Source organism: Camarhynchus parvulus, chromosome 2 (genome assembly GCF_901933205.1).
Source record: "Camarhynchus parvulus chromosome 2, STF_HiC, whole genome shotgun sequence".
Taxonomy (NCBI): domain Eukaryota; kingdom Metazoa; phylum Chordata; class Aves; order Passeriformes; family Thraupidae; genus Camarhynchus; species Camarhynchus parvulus.
Window position 1 is genome coordinate 118,207,128 of NC_044572.1, and position 20,709 is coordinate 118,227,836.

Below are 20,709 nucleotides of genomic sequence, written 5' to 3' on the forward strand. Positions count from 1 at the left end.
GAACCTATGAGGAAAGGAAAAAGGAAGCTCTACTTAGAAGTATTATACTTTTAGTTTTTGGTATTATTCCACCCAAGCTACCAGTTCTAGTGGTGAAAATCTATCTTGGGACTGTTTATGTTATTCTGAAGTGTTTTTGAAACCTGCCTCTGAAGTCTGTCATTTACTAACTCCACCAATTTGCCTTTTATGGTTCAGCTGCTTGCTGAGTTCAATCCTGCACCAATAAGAGAGAACAAAGCTGCAGTTGGAGTCAGTCTACGCTAGAAGGACAAAATTATATTGAGAATCTTGTTGAATTGGATTTTAACAAAAAAACTATTTATTGGCATTCCTAAGTGAACTGAAGGATTAATTAGTGAGAAAATGGTGCATAGAAATTATAAATGAGAGAAAGGCTTCATTTCAGCTTATAGGCTATAATACTTTTATTTCCACTTCTGAAAGACGTTTCTGTAAGGAATTAACCTTTGTATTGACATTTTCAATCCACAAATAGGTTTTAGGTTACACTTAAATGAGGCTTCCATTGCTGACTCTGGAATTTAACTAGTGAATGAGCAATTCAGCAGAAATTCATAAACATGAATGTTACAAGTTCCCGGTATCATATTCTTGTTAGAAAAACCTCAGTACTTACAATTTCTCCAGAACATTTTTTCCATAATTGACTTTTAAAATCGTGACAGGAGAACAAAGGATTGGCTGACATTTAAGGTGAAATAGGAGGATTGCCTCATATTTTATTACTAAGTTTGTTTTTCTTTTATTGTAGACTATGGGAGGAATAATTTGTGTCTGTTTTTAATCAGCTGGTATCAACATGAGAAATTACTAAGAGTGTCACTTGACTGGAAGTGGAAACTGTTTGTTTCCTTTTGAAAAAAATCATAATAATTTATCATTTTAAGACAAGCATTCAGAAAATGAGATCATAGCAGTTATCTACTCTTTTTTCATAGCCTCAGAATTTCACCATGCCTGTGTGTGCCTATATAAGATGAAAGGAGAATTTGTGGCTCAGTTTTGTTCCTTCCAGTTGTATTTGCTCATTTTCTTTTGGGAAATGATCTGTTCTAGAGGATGCCTGGCTTTGGCACACTTGTTCAAGGACAATGTAATTTAAAAAATGGAAGTAAAAATTGTTGTGACAATTTTGGCAGAAAGTAGAAACCATTAGTCCTGGCTTTCAGATCACAGGTAAAACTACTACTTTGTGTAACAGCATTAATTATATGTGCTATCAAAATCTCATTTATAGGACTCTCGGTCATAAAACCAACTCATGAGTTATTTCCTATTAATCCAGTTCTCAGTGTCTGGGCTGTCAGTGCACAGAGGCAGGAAACAAATCACCTAAAACAGTCTGTGTGGAATGAATTGAAGAATAAAAGCATGTAACAATAAAAATGGTAGTCTAAGCATCTCAGCAAAAGAGCAAGATTTAAGAGTACAGTTAGCTGATGGTTGCTTAGACAAAAAGCAGTAAATTAGAGACCATAAATAACAGAACAGTTACAGGCTTTGTAATAATGTCCTGTAACATAATTTGAGAGGCAATGGTTTACTATTATTACCTCTAATGACCAGACTCTGTATAAAGAAAAAAATCTGTAAAGCACACTATACCTATAAATTTAATGAAGCACGTTTAGTCTACAAACACACACCACAAATGTAAATGTTCATTTCATGTAGAGTAAAATGAGAAAGACAGAGAAGACCCGAGACAGAAGAATGACCCCAAAGCTGAAGTCTGGGAGAGTTTATTACAGCTCTCCTTTGTGCTTGTCTCACAGATAACATGTGTTGCCACCTGAGCCTGGAGCTAACATAATTAGCACTCAGAAGCTCATTTATCCTTAGAGGTCTTTTCCAACCTAAATGATTCTATGATTCTATGATTCTTTCTTTCTGGAACTTACCGGTTAGTTATCAGATTTCATTCCTGAAGGAATGTGCATGTGTGTGTATGGTAAGGTTTAATTTGTTTTTGGCCCTCAGAAGATTTTAGGTATTGCAGATCCTAGTTGCAGATTTTTCACCCTTTACCCCAGCCTGTGCCAGCTAATATTATTTTATCTAGATGTTTCTTCTTTGTGGTGGCCAGAAACAGCTAGAGCTTTGACAGCAGGTTTGACACCACTTCCAAAAGTCAAGATTTTCTCTTCCCAAAGAATTTAGTATCTCTCTGGATCTGTGGCCAGGAAAAAGGGTCATATTACACCTTCCACATGGGTTCACTTCAGAGGTGCACTTGATGGCTTATAAGGCATCTCAGTTTCTTTTTCCTTTTACTGAATATATGAAGCTCCCTGCATTGGTTTATGTGATAAAGGTGATACTGCTTACTGATGACTGAAATGCTCCTGTGTGTCAGCTGAGGTGGCTGGAATGATGGAGCCACATGCTGAGGAGCAGTCAGGGCATGACAGCTGGTAGGAAACCCTCTCTGCCCTGTGGATGCTGAGTGGTGCTGTAGTCCCAATTCTGCTCTGGGACCTGACCATGCTGGGTGTGTAGACTCAGCAGGAGATGAAAAGAGGCTGAAACCTATCCTGGGAAACAAGTGGGTGTTGTTCACAGCTGAGAAAGAGGTCTGGAAGTACTGTGTAAAATTATGGGGAGAAAAAGATCTAATTCCCTGGAGGAAAGCTTGTTCTCCAGGAAAAGCTTACAGGAAGTTACAACTCAGCAAGCACAAGCACATGGTTTCCTCAGTGAAGCTACAGACCCAGCAGCACCTTGCTGGGTCTTACCTGACAAACTGAAGCACTTACCAGCACTCATCTTCTGGGCAATGCTTCTTTCTCAGTATGTTTTAGTCAGTGTTTCAAGATGTGGCTACCATCCTTTAGGAGCATTCAGTCATGGTGATCTCTCACTGAAATGGGCTGCTGATCTCACTTGGTGACCACAGCTCATATAGCAGGACAGCTGCCCAAGCTAGGTTTCCTTAGCTTTAAATGGAATCATATGAAATAAGGGAATAGTTGATGTAAAACACAGCTATGTGCTTTGCTCTCTGCATTTAAGGCATTAGATAAACAGATGGTTTAAATACAGATGATGTGGTAATTCTGGATATATTTACCAGTGTGCTTTATTAAGAGAGTCCATGCTTATACTGTGTGCATGTGATCCCCAGAATGGAAAAGTTGTATCCTCTTTATAAAAATCATGGGATCTCTGAAAAATTATCAGAGACATCCTTCTGTCTAAAACCTCTTCCTCCTCTGTGCACATGTCTTTAAGATGCTGGTGCTGTTCAATGACACTAACACTTCTCTTTGTTCTAGAGCATGTGACAGCACAAGATCTAATATTTTTACTTTCGAAATGACAAAACCCCCTGACTGTCTTTCAGCTCTTTATGGTGAATTGTTCCTTAGGTGCCAACAAGTTCACATATATGCATGAACGTTTATGAGAAAATGCTGCATTATAAACATGTGCATTTCTGAGTTAGAGCAAATTAACATAAACACCAGCAGCTTATCACAGCATTATTCTAATGTACAAGATTTTTTTTTCTATTTTATTTTATTTTATTTCATTTTACTGACAGATAATATAGGGAGAATGAAAGACAGATGGCAACTTTTCAATTTAGTCAAGAGAAGATTTCCCATAACCATTTATTTAAATATTTAACTTGATGCAAGGAAATTATTAATTGTTCTTTAAGTAATGAGCTTTGACATTAATAGCTCCTTAAAGTCTGTCTTTGATTTTCCAAGAAACTATGTTCATGCTTTAGATTAAAATAAAACAATAAAACAATTATGTGGAATCATGATTCAAACATTTCTGATCTCCTTATTTTTAACTTGATTTTAAAGTTGTCAAACTATATAACCTGTGCATAGAAATAGCCAGCTTTACAGAACTTTTCTGAAAGCTGACAGAGTTGGTTACCATTTAATCATTTCAATAAGACATTTGTTCTGCTGACTTTGAAGGCAGCTTGTAATGGTGCCTGCATAGCACCTGCCCCTGAAGTTGGTTTTGAATGACAGGAACTCAGTAGGTGTTCCTTTACCAGGATGAAGGTGGTTTTTCTGTTTCTGTGCCTTCAGCAACCTTCACTATTCTCTGTCTGTGTGAAGTGGAGATGGAGAGGAAAGAGGGAGGCAGTCCTGCTTTCACACACTCCTTTCTACCGTGATGTATGACACCTTGGCACTTGCAGCAGCCCTTTCCTAGAGTATGACTCAACTGTATTTTTATTTAAAAATGCAGATGGGAAATTGCCTCATCAAACCCGGGGGATAACGTAAAGTGTTGAGAGCTGCAAGTTTATATCTTGGAGGAAAATTAGCGAGTTTTCTACATGAGTTTTGGCTTTCCTGGCCCAGGTCTTGACAAGAATAAACTTTTTAAGCAATAGAGAGATATCTGTAGATTTAAATGTGAATGTAACTTCATTCCAATTTGTCATCACTATTTAAGGGAATGGGGAGATCTGAGAGGTCAGTTTGCAGAAAGACCGTGAGAAGAAAATGGGCAACCTTGCTGGCCTAATCCCCTCTGCCTCCCAAGGGAATTCTTACAGACTGTGACAGCATAGCTATATATATTTAACCCTGCTGGAGAGCATGTTGAGAGGACCTATTTTTGGTTATTTGGTTTAGAAATATTTGCATTATACAGAAAAAAAATACATCTGCTATTATTTTTTTCCTTTTTCCTTTTTTTTTGTTGTTGAGATATGTGTCTGTTTGTGAAGTCCTCATGTGCATTTTCACTTAAGCACAGTGCTTCAAGAGCATTCTCCATCTTAAAATTCATCCTAGTGCTTGTGGTTTTTTTAAAAAACTGAACCACTCTGTGACAATGTGGGTGGCTGGCTATGTCATAATCCTGTCATGCACTTGGGTGCTCAGGCTGCAAAGAATCTCTTCATTTTCAAGTAGGCAGGAGAATTTCTTTACCTGAATGAAAAGAAGGCTTTTCCTTCCTTGGTGGAAGATGCCACCCAAGTAGGCTGTGAGGAAAAGGCCAGTAAGCCTCTCCTCTTAACTCAAACTTGCCTCTTGACAAACCATTTGATTCTGAGTTGCATCTTATTGCTGTGGTATTTCTGTCCCGGAGCATGGGATACTGCGTTATTAAAAACATGTTAGCAGAACCAAGCATTTGATGGTACAGAGAAAGCAGTAAGCAGAGCAGGCTATGGAAATGCACTCTGAAAGTCAAAATGCACTGTGGAAAGTAGGTATATTTGAACATGTGATCCTAGAGAGTCTGCTCAGCTGCTAGACAGTTTGGGAAGAAAGAAATTCTGGGTAAGTTGACAGGAGATAGGCTTTGACTGCTACTGAGTGAGTTGATCCAGATGAGTGAAAATATTTTGCTGACAGGATTTAGCATGTGTGACAACAGTATGGAAAACTCTCTGGGGGGAAAAAAAAAGCCTGAAAGGATTGCTTATAGTATCATCCTACAAACTCTTTTGTTCAAAGCCAAGGAAAAATGTTGCCTGTATATTCCAAAAGGACTGTATCTTTTCTGGGGCTCGACTGCGAGAAATCCAGGCTAATGAAGTTTAAAAATATCTTTTAGTATTTCTTCTTCAATAATAAAGGAAGGCTGAAAACTGTGTGAAGGCTGTGTAGGTGGATACTTCACTGCCAGGTGAAGTATCCATCCCAGGGGCATGGGTTTTGAAGGAAGTCTTGCTAAGGGTCAATTATAATTTAGATGTTCCCTTTTCTACTCCATTACTCCTGAGAAGCAGGAGTAGCTCTCAAAAGCTATGGGCCAGATATTTTTCATTAGATTCTGGTCTGGTTTGTTCCATTTTTCTCTGGCTCAGATAAAGTGATTGGTTTTCTTAGTCCCCTAGCTGATAAGCATCTCAAAGATTTACTGTTTGTATTTATTTTACAAAGAGAGCTCTTTACTTTGGCTGGTACTTCAGTGAGAAATTGATCCAATAAATTAACCAACATGGTTATGCGGATTATCCAAATTGAAGGAGTTTTAACAATATACTTGAGGTCTGTAGTTATGCACTCATTGTGCATTTTTTGTACCTTCAGCACTGTGGTTCTTTGAGTCTGTCTTGCATTGCTGTTTTTCTTGACTGAAGACAGAAGGACCCTGCAATAAAATATCTGTCATAGCTGATTCTTTTCTATGCTTTGCTTTATTATGCCCCCAAAATTCTTTTTTAAAGATGATGCTGATTTTGCAGAGCTGGGGGGTTGCTGGACACCTATAGCTTGTATGATCTTGTTGCTTAAGTTAAACTAGTTCTGTGATTGATATTCCCCAGTAACAAGCTGTTATCCTAAACAGATAATCTCTCTTGTACTTGCTGTTTGTTTGCAGCTGAAGTGATATCTCATGTGCCATTTTAACATGAATATGTAAGTGTCAAATATTCTCAAACAATGCTATGATGGAGCATGATGAAATATCATTAAAAAGTGTCATTAAAAAGTGAGTTTCCATTTCACTGCTGTGGCAAACCTATTCACTTCAGATTACTCCTCATGAGCATGGAGCCGCATGGAATGTGACAGGCAAACCTGAAGCAACAGCAAAACACAACTTTCATGATAAATGTAGAACTGCAAACCATGGGAATATAGTGCCAAATTGTGGTTTATGTTACATTCTGACAGAACCCTGTGAGGTAGGATAATATTTCCAAGCATTAGCAACAGTCAATTCCTATGTGAAGAATTAAAAGTTACATTGAGAAATTGTTTGCATCTGTACATTATTCTCTATTTTAATATGGCATTTTGTCCTTAAAATACAAAGTATGGCAGAATTTTCACTTAAAATTCAGCTACTTTTTCAACATATAAACTATGTGTTTCAACATGAACTGTGCTGTGATCTGTGTTGTTAGATATAAAAAATTAAAACCAAATTTAAAAACTGTAATTCGCTTCAAACAATCTTACAAGCTTTTTTAAAAATTGCTAATGACATAATTTAATGGCCAAAGAATTATCAGATATTATATACTGTTTTAAACAGTGGGCACCAGTTTTGGAACTGCAGATAGTTCTTCACTTACATGACCATGATAGGCAGAAGAAATGGCCTTCCAATTTTATGGTTGATCACAACTTGTCCATTCAGTTTGAAGGTATGTCTAGTCAGTTCAGAGAATAATCTTCACTAATGACATAGACAAAGGGATCGACTGCACCCTCAAAATGACATCTGAAAGAAGAATGCCATTCAGAGGGACCTGGACAAGCTTAAGAAATGGGCCCTTGAGGTTTAACCAGGTCTAAGTTGCTGCACCTGGCTTGGGGAAACACTTGGTCTCAACACAGGCTGGATGATAAACAGTGGGAGCATCTTTCTGAGAGGGACTAGGGGGTGCTGGTGGGTGAGAGGCTGGACATGGGCTGGCAACGCCCACTTGTAGCTCAGAAAGCAAACAAGGTTCTGGCATACTTCAGAAGCAATGTGGCCAGCAGGTCAAGGCAGGGATTCTGCCCCTCTACTCTGCCCCCATGAGACACACCTGGGATGCTGTGTCCAGCTCTGGGGTCCCCAGAAGAGGAAGGACATGGACCTGCTGTAGCAAGTCCACAGGAGGGACACCAAGATGCTTGGAGGAATGAAGCACCTCCTGTTGGAACCCAGGAAAATACTTTGGCTGCCCTGGAGGACTTGAGCCCCCGCCCAGAGGGCTCAGAGACCTTGGCACAGAGCCCAAAACCCTTTGATTTAGCCCTTGGAAAAAACAATTACCAACCTTATATGAAGAATTACAAGCCACTAAAGTTTAAGTAGAATGATAGTGAATTTATCACAGGGGGAAAAAGAGATTTTTTGGGTTTTCAGAATGGGAGTTCAGCAGGCAAGATGGAGAAATCTGGGTGTGTCCAGCCTTTCTCCTTCTTCTTGGCCTCCATCTTCTGCTGTGATGTTGGCACTTTTAGAGTGGTTTAGAATAGAAGCTCACTGTCTAACACAGGTGATAGGTATTGGAAAGTAATTGTACACGTCCTTTTTAGTATAAAAAGATAACACTGCCTGGGGGCAGGCAGAGTGCCTCAGACTGTCCTGCTGAGTAGGCCTCGGCAGGCCAGGAGACAGAATTTTATAGATAAGATACAATAAACAACCTTGAGACTGAGAAATTAAGAGCTCTGACTCCCTCTTTGAGTGCTGGGCTGGGGAAAAGAGACTTCCTAATGTATCTCGGGGTCACTTTGACCAGCTAGAGTCCTGAGAACCTCCCATACAAGGAAGAACTGTGGGAATTGTTTTTGTTTACCCTGGAGAAGAGAAGGCTTTGGGGCTGCCTAATTGCCACCTTTCAGTACCTGAAGGGGCCAATGAGAAAAAAGGAGAGGGACATTTTACAAGAGTGAGAGGAGGGGGCATGGGCTCAAACTAAAAGAGGGCAGGTTTGGATTAGACATGAGGAGGAAGTTCTTTGCTGTGAGGGTGGTAAGGCACTGGAGCAGGTTGCCCAGGGAAGTTTTGAATGCCCCATCCCTGGAAGTTTTCAAGGCCAGGCGGGATGGAACTCTGAGCAGCCTGGTCTAGTGGAAGGCGTCCCTGCCCATGGCATGGGAGCTGGAAGTAGATGATCTTTGAGGTCCCTTCCAACCCAAACCATTCTATGATTCTATGAACAAAGTATTAAAATATACTAACTGAGTAACTGAAATAGACAGTGCTAAGGTAACTGTAAGAGAGGAAGAAAAATTCCTGAGAAAAGTAAGTTTGGAGAAGATTAGATACTTTTTGGAGCAGTGAGTTATATGACTCAGTAGTAAAGGAAGGGTGGACTCTGGAAGATAAAATTTGTAAAGATCCCTTTCCATTTAAGAATGTCTAATGAGGAAAGAGGAAAAGGAATAGGACAGACCAAGAGACATTCCTCAAAAACTACAAAGATCAAGGGAGATAGACCTGAAGAAGAAAGAAAGCAGATAAATAAGTTTTGTCAGCCATTTTAAAAAGATGCACTAGGGAATAGATAAGTGCACAGTGATAAGCATTTGGAACAGGAAGACCTGCAAAGTTTTGAAAGCATGAGGGAGAAAAGTGAGAAAGCATTAAAGTGATAATGAGGGAATGAGTTTTGAAAACAAGCTGGATAACAACTTTGGAATTTGGTGCAGAAATGGGAAACAGTAGACAGAAAGCAGGAGCAAACCAAGCAGCTTTCTGAGGTGACAGTGGTACATATGCAAGACAACTGAAAACGCGGATTAAGCATAATGCAGAGAGTGACTTGTAAAGTGCAATGTGGCAGCTGAAACTCTGATAAAGTAACAAAATGGTAGTGATGAGGATCTAACAAGAGAAGAAAGGATAGTCTTTGATTCTCATCTTAAAGGATTCTATTTCAGTAGGGAAAATAAAGAGTCTTGAGGGTCATGAAGTGAGATAGGCTAAAAATCAGCACCCACAAAGTGGATTCTCTAATCTAGGCCATTTGTATTCTTTACTTGTAAAAAGGAGAGGTTTTTTAACGCAGTAAATATCTTGCCTATGCTAAGTAGTAATACTGTTCTCCTGTGTCTTGTAGCTATTTTGACAAGTTTAAAAATTTGTTTTTAAATTATTACTATATACTTTAAATGGTGGCATGTTCTGGCTTTGTCTTTAGGTCACTTGAACTCTCTCAGACTGATGGTGATATAAATACAGCCTTTATCATAAAATTAATTTTTTTACTGATTTTGTATAAAATTAATTTGAGTGGTTTCTTTACTCCCTACAGCAGTGATTGCAATGAAAACTATATCTACACTGTAATTACATTTACTGCAGAAAAAATCCAAGGGGGTTAAAATTTTTAATTCTCCATTCCAAGAAATATTACATGGTGGGATGTATTTCTAAGTATGGAGATGCTATTTTCAGTTGTAGATTACATATACCAAATTACATTAACATAATTTTTAATTCCTGTAATTAATGCTGCTAAAGAAGTCTAAAAGACAAAGGTTGTGGTACTCCTAGTTAGTATCATAGTATTGCTTTCACTGTAAAATAAATAATTCAGAAAATATTTAGCCTTGGTGCAGACAGGTCCTAATTCACTGTTGTGTTCCTGTGATCCTAAAATGAAGTTAGATTTGCTTAGACCAGATCTTATTTTGGTCTATTGTTATAAATGTTTTTATGAAGTGAAATGCACAAGAACCAGAAATACTAAGCAAGGATGCCAGAAGTACAGCAACCTCCACAGGGTGCAGTGGTAACCAGGATGATATCATGGTAGTGAGTATATCATAAACACCTAGTTAGCTCATCTAAACTGACACTGCAAGAGACCAGCATATTATATAGCATGAAGCCAATGGAAAGATGTATTAAAGGATCAAGTTTAGATGAAAATACTGACTTTACTAAAGAGATATTTGCAACATTGCCAAACTCGAATACTCAGAATGAATGTTTTGAATTTGACTAGAAATGCACACTGTATCTCTATGTACACTTCTACTTTCATTACTCAGTGGTTTGGGGTTTTTTTAGAATTTAGATTTGTAAGAACAGGACATATTTTAATTTTTTTCTGCACAACCATTACTGCCTTAAAACTTCATTAAAAAAGACAAAATTATTTTAGAACCTCAAGAATCTCAGAACACGGACTTCAGGTAAATAGTGAAATGATGAAACTTTCCATAAAATTTTAAAGTCTGAAGTACCATTTGTGAGAGATATTGTTTTCCACATATGCATTCCACTTTTTAAAGTACGATAATACCAACTTCAAGGCTGGTGGTAAAAGCCCTGCAAGCTGTATTTAAAAAAATCAAATAACCACTGAACACAGCTGAGGATAAAATTAGTCTGGGCAATGGAAGTCAGAGGAATCTTATTCATGCTTGATGGCTTGATTGGCCAATATGTAATATGATATATTGTTATGCCTGGGATTAGCTCTATTTTCCTTTTATTTTACTGTCTCTTCAAATTAAACCTCTCTACTTCACTTTCTCAAGTCACTTGTTCTAGTCAAGCCCAAACAGAAGAGACTTGATCTAGTTGACACATATGATAAGAGCACACAGTGAAAAAACCTAGATGGTCAATATTAATACTACTGCTCTACAAACTCTTCTTCTCTGAGCCTTACTAGATCCCATAGAAATCTCTGAAAATGATTCTGGTTTCGGAAATATTTAGAAATCACATTACAGAAATTGCCAAGAGAGTACGATGTACTCAACATTTAGTTGTCATTTTCAGTAAATTTCCATTTTATCATAGTGCCTACAATTCTCCTACGGTGTAATGTAACCACAAGGAAATCCACAGAGACATGAAATGAACTTTTGATGGTGGAGGGTTTTTTTGGCATTGAGCTTTTTTGTCATGTGAATATTTGAAATTGATTTCATTATAATCTTTGTTAAACATGTTTTAGTCCAAGCAGAAAAATTCAAAGATACCTGATCATGTTATTGTTAAATAACATAACCAGGGTGTGGAGGGGGCACTGTGCAGAGTGGGTGTGGACAAGAGCTTTTTTGGCAATGGAGCAGAACAAGGAAAGCCCAAGAATATTGTATGTTTTTACCACCAGACGTAATACCCAGCATCACCAGCCACAGGAACCTAAAGGACAGAGAATGCACACTTCATCACCTCCCCCTCCCCTCGGCAGGGAGTCACTGCCAGGCTGAATCTATCTCACCCACTAAAAGCCATGGGCGTGCGAAGATGCATGAGTTCTCCAGGATCCCTTCAGTGTAAGATCTTGCAAGCAGAACCTGAGGTTGCTGATGCCAAATCATGGGCTGCTCCTACTGTGAGGAAGAGGACAATTTAATTGGCATTACAATTGTAAGTACTTCTGTGAGATGGCTTTTAGGGAGATGAAGGACAAAAGGATAATGTATCTACTACATTTAGATTATTCAAAAATAAATAAGGGGGGAAATAGAGAGTTCATTCAGAGATCCCTTTTTCAGGGGGGACACAAAAACAACTATTCTTTTATCTCTCTTCTTTGGAGGACAAGTGCTACTAGGAGAAGATCCTGAAGAAACACTTCTAGAGAGTGTATGTCCTTAACGCATGATAAAAAGCACTGAAGTTGTGATCAACAGAAAGGACTCTATGGTAGCAGCATTTTAATATTATGTCAGTGATTTTAACCAAAGAAATCCTTAGAACAGGCCATTCACTTTGAAAAGAGTCAGAAAGATCAGTCCTGTAACAGCTTAATAGTGAGGTAACAGCTTCAGAAAACACCTTTTAATTCTTTCCTGTTCTTGGTGGTCGTGAAGGTAGAAGCACACTGACTGTGGTGTGTCCAACACTGCTGAAACTGTTTAATGGAGAAATAGAACACTTTACTTTCCAGGAAAGCCAGTATATCTCACAAGAGTATATCTATATTTCAAAGTCCTTGCCAGACAGGCACATTTGTATGAATGATGATAGTCAAAGTGAAAAACAGAATGCAACCTGGAGTTGGATTTTTCACATTTTTTTTTTTATGAAAATAAAGAATTTTTTCTTCTTCATCATTTGCATAGTCAAAAGCTGGAATTTATTAAGGCATTAAATAGGAACTGGTGGATTTTGTTCAGCATTTTTTCTACTATTCCATTACTCTTCAGAATAAAAGGCATCGTGAGATTGTACAAAATTGAAATTTATATATTAAAGACTGGCTTTCCTGTATAGAATAAGGAGATTAATATTCAGCATGGGAGGGAAGAAAAAAAGCAACTAGTACAGATCTTCTTATAAAACACAGTAAAAGTACTCTAAATGAAATACAAAACTTGGCCTGTTTATTAAAGATAAGGTCCTACATTTTAGAACCACACATTAAGAGGCAGAAATTCAGTTTTATTTCTGGAAGAGCTGGTCGAGTTATTTCTGATTAGTTGCTGAGACATTTTAGAAACTATCAGATATATTTATCCACATTTACTTGGCTGACTTTCAAGGAGAGGATCAAGAAAGGAAATGGAGAACACCAGTGATAAATATTCCCAGGAAAATTCTGAAGCTGGCATGCTCTCAAAATCATGTTTCGCTGAGATTCAGATGAACTGCATATTATGTAGTCTTTGGAAAATGAACTAAATGAATGCATTCTGTGCTGTGGTTCCTGAGTTTAAGATGAAATGTGTACTGAATCTGCTATGCCTTCTGTAGCTATTTGCTGGTAAGAGGTCATAGGAGAAGCTGACTCCAAAAAATTTGTGGAACTAAAAGCCATACTTCTGGAAGTATGAAGAGCACACTGTATCAGTTGAGCATACTCAGCTTATTGAAATAGGCTGGCTCAGTGATGTCTACTTGCAAAATTATGGTTTTTCTTAGCTTGTAACTAAGTATTTGAAAAGTTTGTATATATACAAACTTTTATATATCCATATACACAAATACTACTCCCTTATTTCAGAGAAATTACCTCTTCACCTAACCTCTACAGAAATGCTCTTATGGCATGAGTAATTAACATTTTGTCAGTGTATGCCCACTAAGTGAGCAGAAAAATGATACTTGGGAACAATTCTTGTTTCACTTACTACATGGCAGATGAATTGTTTTCAAATGGAATGATTATTGGTGACAACAGAACAGCATCTACAGAAAAATATTAGGAGAAATTGATATTAAGTAGAAAGACATCTGTTTTATCTACATTGTGGCAGCATTATTTTAATCCCAATAATATCTGTAACATGATCTCTAACATAGTTAAAGTGATATGAGGGAGGTACAGAATTATGTTGTGGGAACCATGGACACTGATATACACATTCTGTTGTTGCACTAGCCAAGATTTTCTGGTCAAGACTGTCTTCTAGTGTGGTTCCTCCACTCCCAAAATCTGAAGGAAAAGGAAGGATCATGCAGTTTGATCGTATTCATCACTGCTTCATCTGTATTTTATGTGTCATTTATAACAGCAGATCCACTTAAAGAAGCTGGTATGTTAGATGATATGTTGCAATTAATTTTTAATTAGCAATAGTTCATATATAAATGACTTTTTTGCTGCTACAGCAAGTTATTTATCCAAGCTAAAATTATAAAACTTATCAGTCAGGAATTACTAAGTCGCACTTTCTGTTGCTATTCAGCAAAAGCAAGACTTTAAAACACTTTATTAAGACAGGCATATTTCATTACAGACCTGTCAGTATTGGAATGATTGTGTTTGAAAAAGTAGTCACCCCCATTGGTTTTACTTTCCTGCTAATTTACAGTGCTCTTGAGAAGTACCCAGAAGCTAAAGCAGTTGTGGTAGGCAGGTATGAGAGAACAACTGCAGAATGGATGAGTATGACACAAACAGATAGAGAGAAAACAGACATGTCATTGGCAAAATGCAGCTCACAATGCAAGGAAAGACCAGAAGACTGGTCACTCATGATGGAGATAAAGTGCATTCATTGTTATGAGATTTGACTGTTGACTTTGTGTAATAAAAAAAAAAGCAGTACTGCAAATATTATCCATGGAAACTGCTGAATGCAGGAGTGGATTATAACCATAAAAAAACCCACAAGATGCCTCTTTTTTGATGTGTGGAAATTGACTATGTTTTTTCCCTGTGGGATCTTCATGAAGAATCAAAAAAATCTATGCATATCTGGCATGCTCAAAAGGATCTGTGCATGTTTTGCCAGCATGCACTGTGTCTTCAGCCCCCTCTTAAATCTATCAGGAGCTTGAATGCATATCTTGGTCTGGGCCCTCTGAAGTCAAATGATGCCTCTGTTTCCATCTGGGATTTCACCAGGAAGTGCTTCAAGTACCAAGCTGTATGCTGATACCATGAGATTTGCAGACCTGACAAATTCAGATAAGCCCATACAAACTTTGAACCTCCAAACCTTTTGAAGTTTGACTGTCATGTAGTGTAACTCCACTGCTGTCTGCAGACAACACTGAAGAATGAATGGAAACAGATCTCTGTTTCAAAAAGCTCCTGTGAGTGGCTTAAGGACAGAAGGAAAAATAAAATTGTATATGGAAATATAATGCCTTTCAGAGAAGCACTCCATCTCTTTGCATACTTGAGTATTTCTCTGCATCCATGATGGTAACAAAAGCCCATAAAATCAGCTCATTTCCTGCTGCTCCTGCAGTTTCATTGTGGTTGATCCAATGCAGTGATGTGTTCTTTAAACATTAATTTCTCTATTTATACAATCAAGCTGTTGTTGTTTACCATATTCCCATTAAGCTGGTCAAGGGTGTATATTTGAGAGAAAATCCAGCAGTAGCCAGAAGCTGCTGCAGTAGAAAGAAGACTAAACAACCAACAGGCATTGACAGGGATGCAGTGTGGAGCAGAGCCTGGCCCAGGAGCCCATGCCAATATTTCTGTGTCTGTAACTAAAGTCATAGGGTGTCATGAGACCTGCGTCAGCCATTAGATCACCACCCTGTTTTTAACAGCAACAAATAGCAGATGATACAGAAAAGTATACAAGGATTGGGAAAGTTTAAGGTGGTGCTTCTTCTTGCAAACATTCCCAGATTCTAATAATCTGTGAAGAGGTTGTTTCCCAAACTAAATGTGATATGGACATTACATAGACATGTTTAAAGCTCTCGTAGATTTTCTTCACAAATTGTGGGTTCAGAAGCCTATTTCTAGGAGAAAAAATCATGCGCCAATTAATTCTGCAAAGTTGCAAATTGCCCCACTTATGCATCATCTACAACTATATATTTTTCAGAGGAATAAAAAAAAAGTGATTATATTTTTTTCAATAATCTCTTTGTTAAAAAATTTTGTTTTCTGCCTTTCATGTTATGAAAAAAGGAGTGATCGTTATGATACTGACCCAAGATGGAAGAGATTTCATGTAGACCTAAACAACCTTCTAATACCTAAGATGAGTTCACTGAAAAAACTGTCGGGCTTTTCACAATGTGAGGATGTGAAGATGATGGACATATGTTGAAACAATAATGTTTTTTGATGAGTTATAAAGAAAAGCTTTTACACCATGAGGGCAGTGCAGTAATGTAAGAGGTTGCCCAGAGAGGAGCAGTTACCTGTAGGGATACATTTTGTGGTAATTGGGAGTGGGACTGTGGCCAAGCCTCATCCCCAATGGGCTACAGCTGTGAAAAGCAGGTGAGCAGCATTGGAGGTAACGAGGTGCTGAGGTGAACTGACCAATCACCAAAGGGAACAGAGGGCTCACAGGTGCAATGCATGAACAATCAGGGGTATAAAAGGTCGGGCTGAAGACCAAGGTGGGCACATGCTTGCAGCCTTCTGAAGTGAGATGCTGTTACTCTGCATGGGCAAGTGCCTGAAGCCTTCTGATGAGCTGTGGTGCTGCTCTGTATGGGCGAATGCTTAAAAAGCCTTCTGATATTGTATGGTGACACTCTGTGTATCATGGCCCTTGCAACAGCAGCATATGAAGCAGCAGTTAACATCTTTGGAGGTTTTTCAGATCCAGTTAGATAAAACCCCAGAGGTCACCCTGTTAAAAAATAGGTGGTTGGCTTAGAGTCTTTCTGAGGTCTTTTCCAAACTGAGTTTTCCTATGCTCTTATGTTGTGTCCCCTGCTGGATTTCTCTTTTCTGAAGAAAAAGGTTCTCCCTTCTACAGAAACCATTTACTACCATTGAGCATTCTTGTTGCCCTTCTACCTTTTATTGTGTCCTTTTTGATAAAGGGCAACCAGAAGTGTACATGCTTTTCAGAAGAGTGTGCACTGAAGGTGTTCAGTGCTTTGTTCTTTAATCCCTTAGTAGTATCTTTGTCCTGGTTTTTTTGCCTCTTTGACTGAACCTCACTATGCAGTAGGTATTTATTATACAATAATCCAACTGCTGTGGGTAGATGAATACTTGTCAAATGGTCACAGCAAATTTACAACCTGTTATTTTGTATATGCAATCTTGCAGTACTTTCAGTCAGGATAGCTTTAATCTCATCTGATTTTTTTGCCTCGAAAGTTTCATTACTGAATAAAGAGTAATGCAAATTATATATTTATTTCATATTATGTTTTTGCCTACTTTCAAGGCACCTTAAAATCTGTTAGAAAACAAAAACGCATTCTCATAGGAGAATGAAGATGTAAAGTTATGTTACTCTTGTCCATGCTTTTATTCTTCTATTCATTTTCCCAATGGTATTGTTTTAGACCTAATTTTCTTGATCTTCTAGTCAAACATAGCTTCCATTTCTAAATTATTTGTGTATTAGCCTTGTTTACTCTGATGTTTAGCCTTGATGTTGTTGTTTTCTTCCTTTCAATGTTATTTGGCTTGCTAGAGCATTTACTCAAAGTCTCTGCTGTGATGTCTCCATAGCTTTTGGCTATTCCTAATAAATTTCTGTTGATAAAGCTTCTAGGACATAATTAATAATTATGTATTAGACCAATTCACACATGTCTCAGGAGGAACTTGGGAATTGTTTTTCCTTTTGAGTATTCCCTAATTTGCTGTTCATAGAAGAAATCAATTATGGCATGGAAAACCACAGCCTTTGTGTGTGGTTTTCATGACATCTACTTAACTCGCCCAACAGACTGATTCCCCCTTCAGCTTTCACAGTCTCTCCACTTCTGTGGCTGTGTGGCAAGTTGTACATACTTATTATGGGACCTCTGATGGGTTGTGAAGGGAAGGGTTGCAAGATTTAAGCTACTGTGGAAAACTGTCTGCTTTTCTAAAGGAAGGGTTTACCATGTCAGGAGTTCTTGCATCATTTTTATCCTTCAGTGGTTCCTGGTGTCCTATTAATGTGGCATTCCTTCATTGAAGGCTTATGTTTAAGGCTGGTAATGTAATATGGCAAGCAATCTGTAAACACTTTATTTCTGCATTATCATTGCTTTTATTGTTTTAATGAGTGTAAGGCTGACATTTGGGTTTGTTCTTTCCTGACTGAGGTTCTGAAACCATTCAGCTCTTTCAGAGGCCAGAATGTTGACACTGAAGTGGAACCCCAGAGTCATAAGGCCTCAAGAGAAAAACACTAATCAGTAGGGAAAGGGAAAAACCCTTCTTAAGTTTCATTTACATAAATTACATCTTTGCCAAGAAAGCTTTTTCCAGTGTTTTCTGTTATGAGTTTGTAATGTCTTTGTAGTCTGGCTATGGAAAATCAGAGTCATTGCTGGATAGGCAGGTAAAAAGGATGTTCATGGAATGGGGGGGAAAAAACATAGACGAGATCCTCAGGCGCTTGTGTATTCACAGTACAGAAATGTAGAATATTAACTATCACTTTGTCCTGAACTGTAAAAACTATCCAGATGAGGAGGTGAAAAGACTGACCATAGCCAGATGTCTTCGATTCCAAACCACAAGAAAAGATGTATCCACCAGCCAAGGAGAGTTTGAGGCTATGAGCAAATATTGAAAATGATGTGAATTTTCTTAGATCAGAACCTGCTAATTGTTGCAGTGCTGCAGTACTTGCATCTATGGACTAGGTATTATATATCACATAGCTTTTATGAGTAGTCTTTTCAGCCACTTTTATGGAGACTTTACTGAAAATGTGTAGCCCAATAAGACACTTAAAGGGGAAGGTCATCTGGTTCCTATTAGTGACTGAGGCCACCTCTGTGTTGAAGTCCAAAGGTGTTAAGGCAAGAAAAGAAACTCAAGACTTTGAGATTTTGGTACTCTGTTACCAAAGGAGAGAAGTTAGTGAAACATGTCCTTAGATTCAGGCCTGTCCAACACTTGGCTTCGCTGAGTGCTAAGGCAGTACATGTGAGCCGTTTACATACTGGTTGGAGAGAGGGTTAAGGGACACTTGTCCCTCAATGAAAAAAGGGGCCTTTGCCTAGGAATTATTTTTTGCTCCCTCTTCAGTCTGCAATGGAAGTGATTTAGGGTGCTGACTGAAAGGGAAGGATAAATACCATTGTATATGGCAGTGGAGGAAAAACCTGAAGAAATTCCTGCGCTGGGAATGAATAAGATATCATTTTTATAAAAGGGGTAAGGCACTTGGCAGACGCATCTGCATGTGGTTAGCTGATCCTGAAAGAGAAACCTGTCTGTTTCCTCTGCTGTCAGCTCTCTCCTCAAAATAAACTTATCCTTACAGATTGAAAAGTAGAGATAGAAGGTTATCATGAGGCAACTACTGCACATCTGGTAACCATAGGTCATGAAGCAACATTGGGCAGCCAAGTGTGCTGGCACTCGTGCTGCAAAGACTGTCAGCAGCACTCCATCCATTCAAATCCATGCATTTGTGCTAGGGTCAATCTCCATAACATAATCTTGTGAGCTATTCACTTACTGCCCATGTTGTGTCAATTTAAATAAGTTTAGCATTTATTCTAATAATTGCAAACCATCCTGGAAGTTTGCTATTGATCTCATTTGGCTATTGTGGGGAGCTAAACTTAGTTCAGGGTTCCTAGTTTTGTTTTTTGGTTTTTTTTAGTTTTAACCTTTTGATTGATTAAGAGAGGTAATTTAAAACCGGACCGCTTTTATTTCTGTTTATGTTTTTGTGTCTTTTCCTTCTCCAGATTTAGTGAGGTTGCACAGGTGATCTGTTGCAGACATCTTTTCATTAAAAATCCTTCTTTAGGATTTTTCCTTCTGAGAAGCTGAGAGGCCTCAGAAACAAAATGTAAACAATGGTTATCTGCTGCTGTGGAATGCAACAGGTGGATCCGTGATTGGTCTCATGTGGATGTTTGGAATTAGTGACCACTCACGGCAGTGCTGGCTCTTGCTCTCTGTCTGAGCCACAGTCATTTGTTTTCATTCTTTCCATTCTATTCTTAGCTTAGCTAGCCTTCTGAGATGAAACTTTTCCTTCTATTCTTTTTGGCATAGTTTTAATGTAATATATATCATAAAATAATAAATCAAGCCTTCTGAACATGGAGTCAACATTCTCGTCTCTTCCCTCACCTGAAAACCCCTGTGAACACTGTCACAGTGGTCCTGTGGGCCTGTCAACAAACTTGTCAATGTAAACATTTTGATTAAATCCAATCTGTTTCAACCAAGTCTATCAGGCCCTTCTGTCTTCTGTGGTCTGTTGGGAAGTAAAACAATTGATCCAGTTCCTGCTAAACATCTAAGCTGAGATCACACTTTGAAGTGAATGGCATGACATCCATTGTTTGGTGGGAGCAGACTCAAGCAAAATTACTTTTTACAGAAGAACACAGACAATTTTATATTTTTAGTTTTGCAGTGGCAGACGTCTTGATTGCTAACATTCCCAAATTCTTCAGAAAAACCTCCAATTACAGGACAGTTAAAAAGCGTCTGGGTGAATTTCAGTAATGTTGCAATATGGAGGACATAGTGAGACATATGGAGGACAGTGAGACAGCTAATTTGGCAGCCATGAATCTATTCACCACTTTATAACAGGTCTGCTTATGGACGTCTGACCTCATGTCCACAGTAAACATCAGGCTACATTCAATGTAGGAGGTAGGTCTGGCACAAAGATGAGGCATCCAGTGTGCCAGAAGTGTATGACACAGCCATCTAAGGCTGGCTGTATTTGTTTGAGAGCTTGCCCTAAGTGTGCCTCCAGGATGTAAAGAAGTACTTGTAGGCACTTGATATCTGATGGACAGATGTCCTTCTGGAGGATCCTTATGCAAAGTGTAAGTATTAATAATTGCTTTATAAAAGGATCAAAGTCTGCAGAAAGATATCTGGAATTTCTTTCTCTGTTTTATAATATGAAACTCTAACCTGGTATATAGAGTTTTCTCTCAAAGCGTGAGATGCTGCCACCCTCTCTGATGGTAGGC